Raw genomic sequence first — 7,713 nt, 5'->3', positions numbered from 1 at the left:
TGCATCGACCATGTTTTTGGTCGCAGCAGCTGTAGTACTTTTAAAAATATTTCCGGCATAAACCTTGACTTTAAAATTATAGATCATACTATGACTGGTATAGTAATAAATATTGCATGGAAAAAAAGCATAAATAGAAGTAACAGGAGTTCAAAATTAACCAAGATTAATTTCGGTTTGTTTAATCAAAGCTTACGGTTTGAGTCCTGGGGCAAAGTTTTTGCTGAGAAAGACGTATCCAATGCATACCAAATTTTTTTAAATACGTTTTTAAGCCACATTCAGGCTGCAACCTTCTCCGTCACTTCACCTAGATCTGATATAAGGTTAAAGCGTTGGATAAGTAAGCAGTTGATGAAAAAGATTCGCCTTAAAAACAAGCTTGGAAGAAAGAGCACCAAAAATCCTTCGAATACAAGGCTTCGTAGTCGACATAGAGATCTTTGTAGAAGTTTAAGAAAAGAAGTACAATTGGAACGCGACAGTTTCTATCGAAATGAATTCAGGTCGTCGTTTGGAAACTCAAAAAAGGAATGGAATGTTATAAACAGGCTTTTAAATCGGAGTCCTAAATCAATTGACTCATCAATTGTTTTATGTAATAGTGGCCTAAATATTTCTGATCCCACAACTGTAGCAAACCTTTTTAATAGTCACTTTTCAGCAATCGGGCAAACTTATACAACTACTTATACATACGAACTTTCAATGAATAACTCAGATATTTCAAATTTAGGTAGTAGTTTTTTCTTTGAACCTTTTACTGGCACTGAATTACTGAAGGTAGTAAAATCGTTGGACAACTCCAGATCTTGTGGCTCTGATGGTGTTTCAAATCAGGTTTTGAAAAAAATCGCTTTAAATTTGGTTGACATTTTAATTTATTTGTTTAACAAAAGCGTGTACTCTGGAACTTTTCCTACTGATTTAAAATGTGCTATTGTCATTCCTTTATATAAAAAGGGGAACAAAAAAGATATAAACAATTACCGACCAATCTCTTTACTTTCTTCTATTTCCAAAACGTTTGAAAAGCTTGTTAAAAGTAGAATTCTTTCTTTTCTTAACAACAAACATTTTTTCAGCTCGATGCAATACGGATTTAGATCTGGACTATCAACAGAAGATGCCCTGCTGAGCTTTTGTTCCGTTATTTATGGCGAGTTAGATAAAAAGCAGAACTGTGCTGGCCTGTTTATTGATATCACGAAAGCATTTGATATGGTTGATCACCAAATACTGTTAGATAAATTGTATTGCATAGGCTTTCGTGGCTTTATGTACAATTGGCTCAAATCATATTTATCAGGAAGAGTGCAGAAAGTAAAGGTTGGCAATTGTTTAAGCAATTCTGTGACAACTACCTTAGGAGTACCCCAAGGGTCTGTTCTAGGTCCAATACTGTTCCTTGTTTATTCGAATTCTTTATTTTCTTTGCCGTTCTATGGCAAGGTTACCGCTTTTGCAGACGACCTTGCTATAGCCTATAGTTCATCGAACTATCTGGATTTGGTAGCAGGCGTCAACTTCGATGCTCATTTGTTGAGAGTGTGGTTTGCTAAACATAAACTGATCGTCAGCAATAAAACTAAACTGATGTATTTCAATTTACATCCAAGAACCTCACCTGATATTGCCATTATATTCCACGCCACTGACTGCAGACGTTTCTCCCTTAGCAATATGTCGTGCTCTGGTACATCGTTTAATCATGAAACAAATTGTAGCGATAAGTGTTTCCCAATTGAAAGAGTTGATACCTACCAATATCTGAGTGTTTCTGTGGACCAATCCTTAAGTTGGTCAACACATATTTCTCGCCTGAAGGCGGTCTACTGTGCGCTATTTTTATAGTCTAAGGAATATATGTTCAAACGCAACGCTGAAGACGCTTTATTACGCTTTGGTTCACTCTAAGCTTCAATAGGGCATATGCTGCTGGGGTGGTGCGTCTTACAGTAAAATCCAGCAACTTCTTACTATTCAAAAATGTGTCATAAGGAAAATATGTAATGTGAACCGTTTCCACCACAGCATGGAGTTGTTTAGAGAGCTGAAAATTCTTCCAGTAAAACAAATGTACTATTACAAGGCTTTAAAAATATTCTTTATTCGTTGTGGGTATTTACACAGCCTAGTCACGGATAATTATAATTTGAGGCAAAACTCACTCGGACTTGTTGTTGTTCCCACATCTCGTACTACCCATTATAATAAATTTTTTACTATCGTATCTTGTAAAGCTTTCAATACGCTACCTGTGTCTATACGTGTCATTAGAAATATGCGCGAATTTTTAAAACATATCAAATCATTTTTATTAGAGCAGTCACACGACGACATCAAAACTTTGCTGAATTCTACCACTTAGTAATTAATTTCAACATTTTTATTTTCTATTGTTATACATTTTATTTTGCATTTTGTAACTTTAACTTCAACTTATTAACTATTTTCACCCCATACACATTTGTATATATTTATTAATTTTTTTGAGATGGCATTCAAAACTAAAGTTTTAGAACTTTACAGAATGCCTTACTTTTCTTTCAATTTCAATGTATTAATTTAAGTGGCAATTTTATATATGTATACATGCAAAAAATTATTTTGATTTGAAAGAAAATGAATAAATCTAATCTAATCTAATTTAATCTAATCGTGCGCTACCTAGCGGATCCCGGAGCCTTGAGCCTACGTGTAACGTTTAAAGCTTGTAGTTCAGTATGAAGGTACATAAACAGCGATTCCAAATGTGAACCTTTCCATATCTTTATCGCTGGATCAGTGCCCCATCTAAAAGCTTTTTTTTATGCTACTTGTTTTATTTTCATATAATTCTTTTGTTAAAAATTTCAGATCTCTAGGTCAGCAAAAATTCATAAATTTGCATGACTCCCTTGAATATTACGATCCCTCCTATCACGTCTTCATCCGGTTCTGAAGTATTCCAACAGCAAAAATGGGAAACAGTAACGTAAAACACCAGTTTCGCACTACAGGTTTTTTGGCTACCTCCGAGATGGTGCTAATTGTATGCAGAGTGGGAGAGTAAGAATGTAGCATTATGCGTCATGCCCACCTATGCAATACATTTGCGGCATCACGCACTATGAACTTCTATGCCAATACATTTTAGTAATAGCATAATAATATTACAATATTATACGACATAAATAACATTGACCTAACACAGCGGTTTGCTAACATCAATGGAATGCCGAATATGAAACCTTTGTCAGTTCACACCTAACAAATTCTGCCTAGTCACACACTCCGGTCAATACACTGCCGATCGTCAATATTAGTTCGTGACCAAAATATTTACATACAACCAATAATGTGAATTAACCAAATATTCACATACAAACATTTTACATGAATATCAATCTGCGGACTTTGCATACAAATCTACATGTATGCATAGTACTAATACAAATCTACATGTATGCATAGTAGTAATACAAATCTACATGTATGCATAGTACTAATCCAAATCTATATATATGCATAGTAGTAATACAAATCCACATGTATGCATAGTAATACAAATCTACATGCATGCATAGTAATACAAATGTAAATATTGTCAGTTTGTTAGTATTAGGATATTTATGAATGTGTAGGTTAAGAAATTAGCTATAAAAGAGAAAGAATTTCTTTAATAAATGAAATTATTATCAGACTTCCAGAAGTCAAACATTTTTTCATTTATTTCGAATACTTCAAGAAGCCAAAATTGTACATGTACATCCCAAAACTATAAGAGCAAATTGCTTGCAGAGCTTGATACTCATGATGACTAAAACGACATCTTCACACGACTGTTGACCGTGGCGTTTGATGACCAGCCAATTTTCTTGTTTGGAATAGGTCAGTCCTTTATTGATTCTCCCGAAAATGCCTCCTTAATATTAACTTAGGCGAAAAGCTACCGATGTACCAAATTTCAAGCAATTCAATACAAATTTTTTATACTCAGTTGAGCAGAGCTCACAGAGTATATTAACTTTGATTGGATAACGGTTGGTTGTACAGGTATAAAGGAATCGAGATAGATATAGACTTCCATATATCAAAATCATCAGTATCGAAAAAAAATTTGATTGAGCCACATCCGTCCGTCCGTTAACACGATAACTTGAGTAAATTTTGAGCTACCTTGATGAAATTTGGTACGTAGGTTCCTGGGTACTCATCTCAGATCGTCGTTTAAAATGAACGATATCGGACAATAACCACGCCCACTTTTTCGATATCGAAAATTTCGAAAAACCGAAAAAGTGCGATAATTCATTAACAAAGACGGATAAAGCGATGAAACTTGGTAGATGAGTTGAACTTATGACGCAGAATAGAAAATTATTCAAGTTTTGGACAATGGGCGTGGCACCGCTCACTTTAAAAAAAAGATAATTAAAACGTTTTGATAGCTGTAATTTGGCAGTCGTTGAATATATCGTGATAAAATTTGGCAGGAACGTTACTCCTATTACTATATATATGAATAATAAAAATTAGCAAAATCGGAGAACGACCACGCCCACTTAAAAAAATTTTTTTAAGTCAAATTTTAACAAAAAATTTAATATCTTTACTGTATATAAGTATATTATGTCAACATTCAACTCCAGTAATGATATGGTGCAACAAAATACAAAAATAAGAGAAAATTTTAAAATGGGCGTGGCTCCGCCCTTTTTCATTTAATTTGTCTAGAATACTTTTAATGCCATAAGTCGAACAAAAATTAACCCATCCTTGTGAAAGTTGGCAGGGCTTAGATTCTAGGACGAAAACTGTATTGTTTGGAAAAGGGCGAAATCGGTTGAAGCCACGCCCAGTTTTTATACACAGTCGACCGTCTGTCCTTCCGCTAGGCCGTTAATACGATAACTTGAGCAAAAATCGATATATCTTTACTAAACTCAGTTCACGTACCTGAACTCACTTTGTATTGGTACAAAAACTGGCCGAAATCCGACTATGACCACGCCCACTTTTTCGATATCGAATATTACAAAAATGAAAAAAATGCCATAATTCTATACCAAATATGAAAAAAGAGATGAAACAAAATATGACGCAAAATATAACTTTAGAAAAAACTTTGTAAAATGGGTGTGACACCTACCATATTAAGTAGAAGAAAATGAAAAAGTTATGCAGGGCGAAATCAAAAGCCCTTGGAATCTGGGCAGGAATACTGTTCGTGGTATTACATATATAAATAAATTAGCGGTACCCGACAGATGATGTTCTGGTTCACCCTGGTCCACATTTTATTCGATATCTCTAAAACACCTTCACATATACAACTAAGGGTAACTCCCTTTGAAAACCCTCATTAATACCTTTTAGTTGATACACATATCGTAAAAACACATTATAGAGTCACCCCTGGTCCACCTTTATGGCGATATCTCGAAAAGGCGTTCACCTATAGAACTAAGTCTCAATCGCTTTTAAAATACTCATTAGCACCTTTCTTTTGATACCCATATCCTACAAAAACATTCTGGAGTCACCCCTGGTTCACCTCTATGGCGATATCTCGAAAAGGCGCCCACCTATAGAACTAAGGCCCATTCCCTTTTAAAATACTCATTAACACCTTTCATTTGATACCCATATCGTACAAACACATTCTAGAGTCACCCCTGGTCCACCTTTATGGCGATATCTAGAAAAGGCGTCCACCTATAGAACTAAGGCCCACTCCCTTTTAAAATACTCATTAATACATTCCATTTGATATCCGTGTCATAGAAACACATTCCAGGGTTACCATAGGTTCATTTTCCTACATGGTGATTTTCCCTTATTTTGTCTCCAAAGCTCTCAGTTGAGTATGTAATGTTCGGTTACATCCGAAGTTAGCCTTCCTTACTTGTTTTCGATATCATTTTTGTTACCACCTTGCCTACATACTTTCGAGGTGTCGATTAGAAGTTAAAGTGGGCTGCTTAATGAAAAATCCATCAAATTTATTTTGGTAATCTTTATCTGGCAAAGCAGGTCCAAAACGTAAACTAAAATAACTGAGCTTGAACTCCAAGCGTCAGTCTTCAAGTCAAGTCGAGCCTATGCTAAGTTTGAATAGCGGACTTTTTGGTGTAAAACAGAGGTTGCAGGTAGGGAAATGCTTTTTCGCGGTTTCTTTAAACATTCTTTGTCTAATTGATGATTTAGCGACCTTTATATTCTAATATATGTTTTTTGCTGGCTCAAGGTCCAAATTAAAACACAAACGTTTCGTTTTTTTGTCAATATATTTCGGTTACACTTCGGTAACCATCCTCAGGACACTATTAACAACATAAAACATCACAATATAAAACAATGTACAGTATAAAAAATTTTGTAAACAAAAAATCACATACATGATAAATATCCGATCCGTCTAATGTGTCTACTGTTGTCGCTTGCTCTCTAACAAATGCCTGTACAAATGTGCGCTGTGGTCTATGTCCGTTTTATAATTCATTCAAACGGATATAGACCACAGCGCACATTTGTACAGGCATTTGTTAAAGAGCAAGCGACAACAGTAGACGCATTAGACGGATCGGATATTTATCATGTATGTGATTTTTTGTTTACAAAATTTTTTATATTGTACATTGTTTTATATTGTGATGTTTTTATGTTGTTAATAGTGTCCTGAGGATGGTTACCGAAGTGTAACCGAAATATATTGACAAAAAAACGAAACGTTTGTGTTTTAATTTGGACCTTGAGCCAGCAAAAAACATATATTATTCTTTGTCGTTTATTAGTCGCTGAGCAAGCGTCGAAGCAACATCGCAGGATGATGTTCTTTTTTTACGTAGTCATTTTTGACTGCTTGCTCATTAATCAACGACTTACCTACCACCACTTCGATGGTAATACTCTTACGCAAACTACATATTGTAACGATTTTTGGGAAATTCCGCTTATTTGAAACCTTCTACTAACGTTCGAATCACTAAACTGTTGAATGAATAACTCCACTATTTAATAATGCCAAATGGCCTTTATTAAAGTACTTCACAATAACACTTATACTACTCGACAGATAGCTGCTTTTATACTATTCGGTTTCCTCCTTTGCATATTTCTAGGCGGTTCTAGAATTTACTATTTGTTTACCAGCTATAAATTCACCAGCTATAACTCAGATACACGTTATAGCTTCTCATATGCGCGGGTATATGTGAGTGATACTTCCACAGATGATTGCCTACTTTTGGGAGTATCTCGGATATATGCATGTGTTTGTGCTCTCCGCTGCTTGTATGGACATATGTATAGACATAATGATTAACTTGTCGATGTGCATACAAGTCACTGCTGAGTATTGGCTTAGAGATGATAGTATCCCTTAGCGTTGCTAATATTCGTCACAATATTGTTACGAACTTTAGGAGTTACTAATTATTTTGCCGCCTCTCTTATGGTTCGAATCGCTGAACTGTCGAATAAATAACTCAAATATTCAGTATGTTCTTTATTTACAACTCTATTGTGGCAGCAGTACTTCACAATTACAATGCTCGCGTTCATCACACTGATTGATTATTTGGTTACTCCGTTCGCCCATTTCTCCTAATCTCTAGACTTTGTACGAAAAACCTTCTCGAACAGCTGCATATTTATTTTTCTTTTATGTATCTGGTATTCACTTTTGTCTTCTTGTTATATGCGTTTGTATGTGTGAGTAATAACTTC

This window comes from Eurosta solidaginis, chromosome 4 (genome assembly GCF_040869045.1).
Source record: "Eurosta solidaginis isolate ZX-2024a chromosome 4, ASM4086904v1, whole genome shotgun sequence".
NCBI lineage: Eukaryota > Metazoa > Arthropoda > Insecta > Diptera > Tephritidae > Eurosta > Eurosta solidaginis.
The sequence above is the reverse complement of the archived record's forward strand: the minus strand, read 5'-3'. Positions refer to the sequence as shown.